This window comes from Rhea americana, unplaced genomic scaffold (assembly GCF_003343005.1).
Source record: "Rhea americana isolate MKP2758 unplaced genomic scaffold, rheAme1 scaffold_35, whole genome shotgun sequence".
NCBI lineage: Eukaryota > Metazoa > Chordata > Aves > Rheiformes > Rheidae > Rhea > Rhea americana.
The window spans coordinates 4,701,143-4,713,257 of NW_028186479.1; positions in this window are offsets into that span (position 1 = coordinate 4,701,143).

Here is a 12,115-nt window from a genome sequence, read left to right on the forward strand (position 1 = left end):
AAGTCTTTGTGTACAGCTGGCTGAAGTTTTATTACACAGGGAGTCARCTTGGATAACAGAAACAATTCCTTACAGCTTTAAGGAATTAAAAGCTTGCTGGTTAAATCAAAATGGCAGTGGTGAACTTCAATATTCATTTCTGTGTTGTCTATAGTCATTATATGCCAAGCAACATTACTATATGTAACTGAATCTAACATACATGACACACAGCTACCAAAGCTACAAGATTATTGCAGGCATTTTAAAGGTTGGATTTAATGTCCTTAAATGATAATTTGGGACTTTTGCAAGAATCAGTTCTTCCAAGTGGAAAATATTTCAGATGTCTAGTCAGCCTGGAGAGGAGATACTGATGATGCAGCTAATGGGTCTGAATAGACACATTACTCCATGTAAAGATCTTATAGTAGGTTGGGTTGGAATAGCTATCATTTGAGCTCTGCTCTGAGATTAACAGTACCTTGCATCACACACAAGTTAGCCTCCAGCCGGAAATGATGTGGCTGAAAATCTGAAAGCTTCTACTTGCAAAGTGTTTTAATGTATATAGGAGAGATGAGATCTATTATTGCCAGTGTTGTAACAGTGATAATGCTCATATTACAACTGACTGTGGTAATCCAAAGTACTATCATTGGTTTAGCAAAAAAATGGCTTACTGTGTGTTTCTTTTCTGTATAAGAACAGGGTTGAATTTGTCTCTATGAAAGATATWATTAGTGCAGCTGCCTCTGATGTTTCCAGCGTAAGCACTCTACAAAAGAAGCAGTTATTACAAATGACATAGCACTTCTTTACAGGGATAGCTAAGAAATCTATATAGCTATTAATGAAAATCTCATTATGATGACTTTAGAAACATCAAGTTAAATTTGTTTAATAGTAGTAGTATAGTTATTGGTATGTAAAAATTATGCGTACATTAAATTTTGGATGACATGTTAAAAGTGCTGCTTGCCCTGCATGACAAAGGTGCTACAATTTGTAGTTAAATGGAGGCTTGACTCATTTCTCTAATGAAAAATTTTCCCTAGTTTCCTTTCTTCATTATTCTGAAGCATAAAGTCAGTTCCCTGGAGTAATATGTCTAAAATCTGAAAKGCTTTGTGATTCTTTGGGGCTCATGGATATTGTGTTGTTCAGTGCATAACTGTATGCTTGATACTATCATGTCAAAATGTTTCTCATGTCTTAGAACTTCCTTATAATTTCCTTTGAAAATCTCCATCTTCTAATAGAGATGAGTAGCTCATGTGTCCTTTTAGTAACGTTAGCTTCTTCCAAGCTTGTTTGGATGAACGTTTGAGGGACTACATCAGAATACAAACCAGACCTAATGCGGATTTCTGTATGCTGGACTTGGTATTGCAGTGGCACAGAAGTTCCAGTCAGGAWTGCAGGAAGTTTTCCATAGAGATGTGCAGATGCTTCTTTCCCCTCCCTCTCCCTACCCTCCATGACCCCGAAGTAGATTTTCTGCTTGAATTATGCTCACTGGTATTGAAGCTTGGACGTTTGCCCCTTCAGATAAACGCTTTTGAGTTCCTATTTTATGTGTATATATAGGCTTTGTCTCTAGTGCTTTATCTCAGGCAAATGACAAGTTGCTTTTTCAAGAATACGCTATATATATTCAAAATAAGCAATTTTCAGTAGTGTTGTAAGAAAATAGCAGTTAATACAAACTACTTGAAGTATTAAGCTAAACAAGGCTCCTAAACTTCAGACATTGAGCCTCTGCCTCTTTGAGGAAAGTGAACAGAAGCTGTGGTTCCCTGGTATCTCAAATTTATCCAGTTCATGAACTGCATCAGCTTTTGACTAAATTTTTAAGCTGTTCAAATCCCCCCCCCCCTTTTTTTAAGAAATTGAGGAAACATATTAGACTAATTTGTCAGTGCTTGTAGGTAGTGATATTTTTGGAGTTCTGAGAATGTTCTAACTTTCAAATTCATAGTTGTCCTAGATGGTCTGCTGAAGAATTCTTGCATCATTGACATTTAAAATAGAATGGTATTACATTTTCTGAAATACTGTTTTTCAGCTAGGCACTTTTCACTGACACTGATAGATGCCATCTCAATTAGATATCAGATTCTTCACTTAGATCAGCATCAATGGCTGTTGCTACAACTCTTAACTTTTTTGAGTGGAAGGGGAGCAGGTTGGCTGTCATTTCTGTTAAATTTCTAGATTTCTGAATCCCAGTGAACTTAAAGACAAAGAGAAACTAAGCTGGACTTTCACAGCATTATTGGAAGGACTGGTACAGTAGTGTATGTAAACAAATGTATGACAAGGATTTAAGGCCAAGAGATTCAACTTTAAAGTTGAGAAATGTTCCATTACCTTACATTGTTTTCCTTGTGTACAAATGAAACATTCTTTTTAATTAAAAATCCCTCTGCCCCATCCCACTGTGGCTCCCTCCTTTCTCAAACTGAGAATAAGACTGCTGAATACAGATAGGATAGATTTAATTTCATGGACCTTGATGTTTTACATGATGTAAGTGCTAACAAAAAACCACCRAACTTCTGATAGCATTTAAAGTTTGGAGATAATCAAACAAAATGAATACTTATAATCTCTATATTCTTAACTGAATTTCTTCAGTTTTACTTTACTAAACTAACTTACCGTGATCATTCCCCAGCACTACCTTACAWTTGCACAATACTTCTTGTAGCTAGCCTTAACAGGAAACTGTTGCCTTACWGCAGTTACCACAGAATTTAGAATAGCACAGCTGCATCTCGGGGCTTGTAACTAGCTTTACCATATGCTTAATCTCCCAGTCATTTCCTCCTCTTGGATTTTCCCATTTTGGAAAGTTCTAGATGTATGCAATTTGCATGCACAGATCAATTATAAAATGTGTGCAGTCTATCCTATAGAGTGCTGTCAGATGTACTGAACATGTGCTATGCTTGAGATGTACTAGGCTCAGTGTGCACCTGGTAACAGTCACTTTTCTCTCTAGGAAATTCAGACAGAAATATAGCAGCCCTAATTTTTTACTATGTCTTAAACCAAATGTTTTAAACAAAATGCTCAAGACACTTAAAAAAAAAACAGAAACAAAAAACTCCTAATTAAAGACCTTACTGTTTTAAGCTTCATACGTTCAAGCATTTCCCTGCAGCTACAAGGATGAGAAACTTTTTTTCAGCATAGGCAAACACCTTTGACATAACTACACAGTTCCAGAAATACATAATGTCACAAGCACATTAATATTACAGGGATGTGAAGTCAAATCCTAAGACCTGGAAATGCTATTAATGCAGTATTATCATAGGAATGAGACTCTTGGTTGTACTTTTTCTTTGGTATTCATGCAACTCTACATCTCTTCTTTTTCTTTACATTCTTTACCTTGCATCCATAGGAAGTTTGTACAAGTGGCTACAGGCTAAATTCCTCCCTTAGGACAAAAGGAGGAATATGGATTTGGCCATAGCCAATCTTAATAGTGTTTGCCTTTCATAGTAATGTGTGGTATTTTCAGTGATGGCTAACATTAAAAATGTAGTTACAGCAGTTCTGTGTGTGGSAACTTGGAGAGGTTGCTGTCGTTGCTGTCATTGCTGTTGGAAAACTTTAAACCTGAATAAATTTAATGTAGCTGCTCCTTCAATTATAATGTTCCAAGGACAGACTGTTGAGGTTTGGTGTTTGTGCATGGCTAATTTTATAAGGAAGGACAAGGCATAATGACACAGATTATCTTAAAAGGCTGAATGAAATTACTGTGCTAAATGACCAGACTGGGGCAAAGTCAGGTAAACTCAACAAAAATTAGCTCTCCTTTAAGATAAGTACTTGATGAGCTTGTATACCTGCTGTAAACATGAAGTTCATTATTAACTATCAAGTTCAAATTGGGATCAAGAGAAAGACTATACAAACGTATAAAGTTACTCACTTTTTCTTCAAAAGAGACTTCTTTCTTGAATTAAATTACTTAGGATTTTGAGAAAAACAGATTTTTCCTTTTGTCACAAACAGCATGTTTATTGTATAAGAAAACAATTTTGAAGGTTTGGACAACTCTAAAAATGGACATTTTCTCCAATTTTCTGTTATGTTTTTTTTCATGTTTTTTCTTATGTATTCAGCTTCAACCCTAGGAGTAGCATCTTGTTTAGATACAGTAGGATATGTAATAGCTTAATTTCTGCAAAACTTACTTTCTCCAAACCTAGCTCCCCCTTCAGATACTGCAATAAGAATATGGCTTTGGATATAACAGACTTTATCAATGCAAAAAGCAGAAGCACTGAAGTTAGTTTGCTTTAAATCCCTTGTAGTCTGTCCCAGGAAGTAAAAAAAGATCAGACACTATATACATGTATTGAAGAGGTGAGGCTATGAACAACCAAAGATCTCAAGTCACCAAATYTGCATACAATGGAGAGTGAAAATTATGGAATATATAGAAGACATTCTTAAAATACCCTGGGATTACTGTAATCTGTATGTTTTGGAAAATCCCTTAAATGTCCTGTTCTGAAACTTAAGAGTAGCAAAATCAAGATTTTGGTGGCTGCTGCATACACAGAGAACTTCTAGTTAATCCACGTTGTTTCCACAATGTCAAGAGCAGAGCTTCCAGCAACAGTTTTATTTTTTCTCCAGATAGATGATTTTTCATATGTCAGTGAGTAATAAATTGGACATGGTTGACACCTTGAGGTATGTGTGTGTGTATATGTCTGTATATACATGCRCACTCATGTACACATGYGTGTGTACATATATATATAGGAGTGTGTGTGTCTGKGGGTATATAAATATATATTTGTATGTGTAATTCAGTATATTAAATAAGCTGTAGTTGGAGCATAACTGAGTATGTATTGAGCATAAATGCTCAAAATTGGTCCTGGAAATAAACTTCAAATCTGTATTTTACTGATCAGATATGAACAGATGCTGGACAGTTTTCTAACAGTACATAGAATCTTTAAGGTAATAATTTACTTTAGGCCAAATTTAAAATAGAAAATACGTTTTTCACTGATCTATCTTTGCCAGCCTATAAATAGAGAAGCATGTTCAGAACTCAATAGATCCGGATTACGTTGGAGGCCCTTAAAAAAGATGGAGTGAAAACTGCCTATTTTTTTTTCCACTGAAAAGGAAACCTTCCTTCTGAATAGGCAGTTGTCATGCTGATTTTGAACAGAATGTCTCTACTAGCCAGATGGTGGGGAGGAGGGTATACAGTACAAATTTCAACTCTTTTTAAATTAAATCCCTCTCTAGTGCTCCTTGGTTTGTTGCAAAGGTACAGAATGCAGCTGATGCTAGATATGCTGGAAGGGATACGGGGACCTCAAGGCCTTTTTAACCCTCCCATTATGACAGGCTGGCAGAATATACTCTCCCACTTTATATGCTACAGTTGTAGGTGTTCATTCCTCCCATACACATTCCTGCCAATTTCAGCTGGACCTATATCCAACCCTGGGTGACACACGGACTCAAGTATGTGATCTATTATTTAATGTCAGAGTTGGCCTAAAGATGATGCTGTTGCTGAAAATATTTACCATCTATTTCTAAAGGCAGATGGGAGCCTTTGTGTTGCCCTGAAACTAGGAGCCAGATCAGAATAGCCTTCTTGAACTCTGCTATTTTAATAGTCTSTAATTGTTACACAACCTATGTGTACAGCTTTACACACCTCCCCTTATCCTGCAGCCTTACTGTTGGGGATGTTTAAAAAGGTATTTGAATACAGWTTTAGACTTTCACTTTCAGATTACTTTAAAGTTTTTGAGGATTTACTCTAGAGCAYATATTTGCAATAGAGGCATCCTATATTAATTGCTCTTATTAGTAACCTCTACTTGCTTTAAAAATGTGACCTCAGACCACTTTTTAAAGATGTAAGGGAGGAAAAAAAATCTTCTGAAGACTAGACTTTCATTTATATGCACATGGTAATTTTTCTCAATAAAAAAGGAAAATAGAATGTGAATTGTCCCGTAAAACAAGTTTATAATGAATTTCTAACCTGGAAAGCTACCTCATGGTTTTATTTGATAGATTTTTTGACTGAGAGGCTGAATAAAATTATACAAACCAACCCATTACTTCTAAGTGTTTTATCAGACAAGTAATCTTATTCTTGCCAGGAGCTGAAATCTTGTACCTAGGTGAACATCTGTTTATTAACTGCCAGCTCCTTAYTGAATACTGCCTTCATTCTTCTTTTTTAAGATAGCTTTGAAAAGAATTGCTAAGTGTTGAGAGACTTGGCTGTCTGTAATATATGCAACATTCCTGAAATTCTTGGCACGTTTGCCTTGAACCAATTCAAACTAAACTATCTCAAGCACTGATTAAAACAATCTTTTACAGTTTAATTGTTGAACATCTGTGGTGGAAAATAAAGACTCTTTTGCTATAACATAACTGAAATGTTAAAAGCAAATGGGGTGTTGTTTGTTGTTCTTGCTTATTTAAAGAATGATGGTAATCCTTCATTAAGCCATCTAACCTTTACACCACCRTGGAGCTGCTGTCACTTCCATCTTTTGCCATACTTGGGCCATGTAATGGCAGCTGGTGCTGCAGAAGTGTGGTGCAGCAGACATCCTGACAAGGTGTGTTGCCTGCCTCAGCTAAGATTTCTGACAGTAAGTTGTTTCACAGCTTCTTCCAATTAACAGAACATGGCCTCTTTGGAAGCATCTCTTGGCTGTCTTTTGCAGGCAACATGAAATTAGCTCTTTACTTCACAGAATGAGGATTGTCTCTGTGGAAATCTGAAGCCTAAGTAGATGGGATAGAGGCATCTCATCTTCTAAAAGATTCTATTTCAGTACTGGAGCACTCAACTTCAAAAACGACTAGTAAAGGTAAATCAAAGAGCTGAAGATCTTYGTATGCCCTGCAGGAAGGGAGGAGAAACCTCTATGGAAAACAAGCAATTAATATTTTTAACTCTTTCAAAATACGACAGCTGAAGGAAGAGAGGGGCAAATGAGTATGAAATGAGAGAGAGATGGAAGGTGTCAAACACAAAAGGACACATTTCAGACAACAGTTAAGTGTTACACTTAGAAAATAAATTCATTTAGTCTCTTCCTGAAGGATAGATTAAACTAGATTCTCTTGGAAGTGTATGTTCATGGCAGTTTATAACTTTAACCTGTGGAGCTCCCACCGTTCTGGCACTGTTGCACATTGGCCTTCCAGCACCAGTTCTGGGAGTTCAGCAGTAATGCTTTTTCGAGGTAGGCTTTGTTTTTGGCTGGATGAGTCCTGTGAACTGGGTCATCAAGGGATGACAAGAGCRCCAGAGTCAGCATACAAGATGTGCATGACTAAGTGTCACAGGAAGAGGGGGTGAGAAACGAGGATCGCAGAAGCCTCATTTTAAATCAACTTAAGCTGCTATGCTGTTGTACCCCCATGCTGAATGTACAACACTTGTAGGGATGCTATTTAGGGATGAAATGAATAAATTAAATCTAACAATGTTTTAAAAATCAGTGAAATCTAATTTAGGACTGCCATAAACCAATGTTCCTTAATTATCATAATTGCACAGTGTCAAGACAGGCTGAGTTAAGGTAATTTAAAAACTTCAGCTGTTTTTCTCACATGTTAACGTGTAGATTTATAGAGTAAAATGAGCACTTGTTTCCTCTGGGAAAATTATACAATTTTTTATAACTTAATGAACTGTGTGTATATATATAATATATATGCATACACACACACACACATTACATTTTTACATATATATATAAAAAATATATATTTTATATATATATATATGTGTGTGTGTGTGTGTAAAAACACTCAAACTTTAGGTAGTGTTTACTGTGTTTTTTCCCTGAAGAATTCTATTCAGAGATGAGACAACTGCTCCTATCAGTTGTCAATAGGATAGTGAGGTGGAAAGGATGTAGGGAGCAAATATGCAATGCAAGTTTCATAAATGACAGAAAACATTCCAGCAAGTAAAAAGATGCAGTGCCATGCATTCCCTACCTGACTTCAGTCATGTAAGTACTCTGTAGAGGACTGTGAAAGCACTGGAGATAGGAAGTTATAAATAAACTTTTCATGAGATTAACAAAATCCTTAGTAGACTTCATTCAACACTGATAAAATTTAAACAAATCCATCTTTAAAAGGATGCTATTGGAAATCTTTTTGTTTCTGTGTTCAMACCAAATCTTCAGTGTGGAAGCTCATTTTGGAACAAGACAAAAAGCATTTCAAGTGCTGTTATGGTCTGAAAAGTGACTTCAGCAAAATAATCCTGTTCAATATATCTCCATCCTGTAAACCATGGAATTACAGTATCTCAATTTTATGTTTAAAATACATTTTACTATACTGTTAGTGCTGTAGCACAAGGGTGTAGCTGAGATGAAGTTGAATTGATTGTGATCCTGAAAACTAAAATGCACTTGAAGCTAAGCTTGCATATAAATTTGTGGCAGGTTAGCATCTTAGCATCTATTTGTTTTATGTTGTTTGACTAAATTTTCCTTTCTTCCCTTCCAACTGATCAATGGTACTATCTGGAATGTCATACTTATTATCTCTTAACTTTTTCAAGACTTCCAAAGCCTCTTAATTCCACTGAAGTAATTTAAAACACTTGAGAACCTTTTGGGTTGCCTTTAGATATCACACAGAAGCAAAATAAGTATTTYCCCCCCTTTTGTAAGACTTATTATAAAATATATTTGTCCCATTTTATACACCCATTTTTAAATACCTATTTTTATGTATTTATCCCATTTCATTCCCATGAAATTATCCCATAATCAAATTACTAGCTTTCAGCCCTGAAGGTCTGGAGATGCACAAAAGGTAATGAAAATTGTATTACCTACTTATACTCATCATTCGTGCACCACCCTCTTGGCTGTGCCAGCATAATTGCTTCTGTGGTTACACAGTGTACTAGCTCAAACTTATTCATTTAGAGAAGGCAGTATTTATTGATTTGTTGGGTTATTTTGAACATGAATCAGTTCCCGCACAAACTTTTTTTATTGGTCAATTTGAGGCTATGGCTGTGAAATGATGTAGCGGTTCCCTTGTGCTGACAGCTGCTCACGGAAGGGTCTGACTGAGGGCCAGCATCAGCAGGAAGTAAAGGGTGAGATTTCTGTGGGGGGAAAGGAGATGATAGCAACTCTCTTTTTTTTTTTTTTTTTTTTTTTTGATGTGGAACAGTTAATTGGTGCTGTGTAGCATATAAACCTGATAATACTCTAGCAGGAAGGAAAACACTTGAGGCCAGGGGCCAGTCAAATTTGCATTGGTACGATGTTCATGAAAACTGTTCTCTTAAATGTAAGCCTGTCAGCGGCAGGTTCACTTCTCTCTYAAATTTTTTGGGCGTCTCTGAACTAGAAAGCCAAAAATTAGTGATCTAATAACTGCTAATGTTTTCAGTCATTGTCGTCTTTTTTCCCTCCAAAACTCATCAGTATTATGCATCTTTTCAAACGCTATCTTTCTGTTAAAAGAGATTCTGTGAAGTWTAAGGACTGCTTGGTCTTTCGTATTTTAACTAATGCTAATTTTTACATATACACTGTTCTGTATTCTCACTCGAAAGTCTGTTGTGGATAAATTAGAAAGGCTTGCTCATTAGATATTCAGACTAGTATTTTACTGTAAAATTGTTTACATGAGATAGAAAAGAAGTATTTTTGCGATTTGTGTGTATGACTGGCTAAACTGGTTACTGTAAGAAAAGCCTTTTTTAATTTCTGATTTTTATCYCCTCCAATCTTATTCTAATGCTGCTGCCTTGGTTTGCTAAATAATCTTTGCTACACACCTTTATCAGGCTTTCAGAAGACATTAAAACAGTCCTAATACTCTTGCCTATCAAGCTCAGGTTAAGGTCAGGATTTTTTTTTTTTTTTTTAAGAAACAATCTTCAGCAGATGGAGATAAAATACTTTGAGCATTGCTTAATAAACRATGTGTGTAGGTGTAGGGTATGGCATAAAAAATAATACAAATTTCAAGGACAGATACAGCCCTAATATAATGCTTCACAGCTGCCTGGTTGCATCACAGGAGTGCCCTTGATTGGCAGATTCATGCTAACATGAAAGAGATTAAACTCCAGAGATGAAGCTCTTTTTGTTCTCACTGTACAGTCAGGTTTGCTTTTGACTTTTCTCTCCTCTAAGACACACGTACAAAGAGTGTTTCTTAGCAGACAGATTTTACATCAGAGATAAATTTAGACCTCAATAGCTTCAGCACTGAACAAGAAGCTCAGATGTTCCCCTCTTCTCCCTCAACCTTCTCATAGCATAGTGTAAAGAAGTTCAAATACGTTGTGGATGTAAATACGATTAAGAGCTACAGGCCGGGTAATTCTTCATGAAWATTTTTACAAGTCTTTCATATTTAGTAACATTTGATACTGTAAGCAGTAACTATGAGTTTTAACAAAGTAAATGCTTTCTAACTAGTCATTGTGTGTTAGTTTTGTGTTGAAACTGAGGCATTATAACTGGCATCCCAGGTGATTCAAAGTGCTTCTTTGCTAGCCTTGCAGACAAGGTAACAGAAACGGCATCTTGGACAGTCATTGCTATTACGACAATGCCCGCTACTTATAATGGGGTATTTTATGGAACTCTTAAACACCACAGAGTTATTAAGGAAACATGTTAACTATATGGATCAAATTTGAAATTATGCCTTAGATYTCAATTAACTTGATTGCTGCCTTTTATTTTCTTAAATATCAGCATCTGAGCTGCCACTGTAAATTAGCACTTCTATCTTCACCTGTCACTATATATAGGCAAATTTAATTTTAGCACTCAAACAACTTACGTTGAAGAGCTTTAAATTAAAAAAAAAAAAAAAAAAAGAAAAAAGGAAATAGGAAATAGGGTGTTTAACTTTACCGTTTTTTGGCTGAGGATTCAAGAGACAGGCTATTATGGGCGGGGAGACTTAATTAAAAAGGATAAAATTTGGTTCTGCTAAAGGCTCCTAACTTACAAAGACTGGTTTTGGTTTCTTTTGCTTATGAAAAACAAAGCCAAGGTGACAGGTTAGTTATGAGATTGTCAGTAAGATTGTATTTGTTTGCCAGTGTTGTCATACTACTTTAGAAATTGAGTGTAAAGCCTGTAATTATGATGTCTGGATTAGATTTTGACCTTGAAAGTCAGATTTTTTTTCTTACTACAGGTGTACATCATGTTTTGTATGCATTATCCTGAAATATAAATTTGATTATCTCAAAGGAGATGACTTAAAAAAAAAAAAATACCCTAACCTTGATGCTCAGTRCTGAAATTGCTCTTTCAAGTAACATTCCTTTGGAGGTTTAGGTAAGTATAACACAACTAACTGGTAAAGCATTTTTTTTTTCCGGGATACTTGGCTAATAATAAGGGTTGGTAGTTACACCTCCTTAGTTTTAAAAATAGTTCTAAAATGTTCTGATTTTTGAATCAGCAGTTTTGATTTTGGCTAATATTTTGAAAGAACTTGCTACTTTGTCTGGTGATTCAAGTTACTAGAGTACAAATCTCTTCTGGATGTATATTAGCTCTGTAAACACCAGCTACTCCATATGTGGCACGGTCAAATAGTATGGAAGATAGCAAAGAAAATTTCTGAAWGGTGGTGGAAAAGAGGGATCATTGGAAAACCAGCAGTTCCCCAGYGTTGGGCCTGGCCCAGACCGCCGCAGGTCTGGCCGCGGACGCAGCTGCTTCGCCCCCCTGGCCGGCCTCCTCGAGGGCCGAGGGGTTTCGTACGCAGAGACCGGGCGCTGCAGCCCGTGCTGGCCCTCCGCGCCCTGCTGCGGGCCGGATCAGCGGCTCTTTAGGGCGGCCAACACTGCTTACAGCTCCGTCTGCCGCGCGGGTAAACTGTGCAGCGCCTCCAGAGCKCCCCAACCCCGGCTTCGGGGCGTTTAAACACCTTCTTCTCCAGAGCCGGCGGAGCCGGAGGGGCGGGCGCTGCCCCACCAGCCCGGGAGCCCTCTCTCGGGACCGGGCCGAGGACCCCCCCCACACACACACACACAAAACCGCCTCCCGCCGCGGCCGGGCCACGGGGGGGCAGGGAGGGGGGGAAGGGG